Source organism: Dendrobium catenatum, unplaced genomic scaffold (assembly GCF_001605985.2).
Source record: "Dendrobium catenatum unplaced genomic scaffold, ASM160598v2 fragScaff_scaffold_853, whole genome shotgun sequence".
Classification (NCBI taxonomy): domain Eukaryota; kingdom Viridiplantae; phylum Streptophyta; class Magnoliopsida; order Asparagales; family Orchidaceae; genus Dendrobium; species Dendrobium catenatum.
The window spans coordinates 3517722-3519567 of record NW_021319315.1 but is presented as its reverse complement, the minus strand read 5'-3'; the positions used below and the strand labels follow the sequence as shown (position 1 = coordinate 3519567).

The following is a 1846-nucleotide window of genomic DNA, read 5'->3' as shown; positions in this document are numbered from 1 at the left end:
GTAAATATTTATTTATTACCTAAATTATAATTATCATTCTTTTTCCCATATTTTCCAACTCATTATCAAATGCCTTTTTTTTCAAGACTAGAACTTGAGCTATGAAGTGGATTTTTTGCCAAGTCCACTTGAATAATCAACATTTCGTCAATTTAGCAAGTTTACTTTAATATATATTGTTATGTTACTTCGCATGAAATGCTTAATTTCCTTCGAACTTATTGCTGTTATTATATTAATCTAGATATGCAATAATTTCAAATGGTGAAATCTAAAGGACTCGCTACTAAAGCTAATTAAAGGCATGTTTCGAACAACTTTTTGGCTGTTTTTTTTTTAAGACAGCGGCCACAATTTCATTTAGATGGTTTCTTGCTATTTTCTATTATTTTTAAGAAGTTTCTATGGTGAAAAATAACTTTCTGCAACCTTAGTGACGTAGTTGTTTCTACACAGCAATTTACGCTGAATCCTACCATTTTGATGCCGAATCATCCCATCATGTTGAATCCTGTCGTCCCGATGCCTAATCCAACCTGAAACCTACAAGGAAAAAAATGCATGGGAAGAGAAGATGAGCATATCAAAGTAGCGAAGCTGGGGTACAAAGAGGCGGTTCGGGATGGGAACCATGAGGAAGAAGTGCGGTGGGCGAACATGATCGGCGACCTCCTCAAGAGGAGGAGGGAGTACATTGAGGGTCTGAGCTTTCACCAAATCCTCATAAAAGGTGATCTTGATGGTTTGAAATTATATTTCGTTGAGGGCCCATATGTCTGAAATTTACAAAAGTGAAATTCTTAACCACCAAAAATCCCATGTAGTTGAAATTTTTTGATACAGGTGAACTTTAGAAGTGTTGATGAAGCTATAGTTATTGCCTTATTGGAGCTACTCTTTCTTTGTCATCATCCGCATTTGTTCTATAGGCATGCATTCTTATCTACTCAAGTTTTACAAGCTGGTTAATAGTTATGATTGTGCTTCTTTTGCTGCATGTCTTCCGAGAGATATCAGATTGGGGCAATTTTTAATTTACAAGTATCTTAGTGCTGCGAGCTTGCTATTTCATCAGCTAGAGGAAGAGTTGCGATGTTTTGGTAGCGAGACACCTCTAATATTTCAAGGGGAATAGAATTTGAAATGCTACAAAAATTCCAAGTCTTCCACCTCATAATTATCTTCAAGCTCTTGAGCTTAGGAGGCTAATGGGGCAACTCTTTCAACTTCGGGTAGTTAATTAGATCCAGTTCAATTATAAGGAAACAAACATCATCTTCATCAGTTACTCCTCCCTCGAACTAATCCTCTAATGCAACATGTGGTCTTCTAATAATTTGTTGTGAATCTCTATGATTTAAGTGGAGTTTTTGTTTCATCTACATCTCTTATTTATGTGAGGCTTTTGTTTCTGTGTAGTGAATGTCTTAGATTTTTTTGTGGCACAGGTCGACTGTTTTTGTTTGAAAGTACTTATTTATTAGATGCAAAAATTGTTAAATTGTTGGGTTATGTCAGTGTTATGAAGATGCTTTTGAATGGCCTCAACTATTTTTTTGAATTATAATCTTGTATTGTTTGAAAACCTTTGTACAAACCATTTTTCTTGAGTGATAATCAGAATTTGTCCTTTTGGTTGAATGATTCAACAGTTTTTTTTTGGTAAAACTGGATTTCTTATTTTCTTTCGTCGTCATTAGGTGCATCCTTATGTAGCAATAGGCAACAAGAATTCCAAGTTTGGCATCATAAATGAGAAGTTGCATTGGTTCATAGACACTATGAAATCTTATCCAAATGAACTCAAACTTGTTGGGGCTCATTGCCACTTGGGATCAACTATTAC

The 1846-nt window shown here is 35.1% G+C and overlaps 1 long non-coding RNA gene across 1 annotated transcript; it reads left to right on the top strand.

The window, feature by feature from the left end:
• On the top strand, positions 1-1644 carry LOC114580206. The gene is made up of 2 exons (XR_003701532.1): positions 1-730; positions 844-1644. It is a non-coding gene; the product is annotated as an uncharacterized LOC114580206 (long non-coding RNA).
• The last annotated feature ends 202 nt before the right edge of the window (positions 1645-1846 follow it).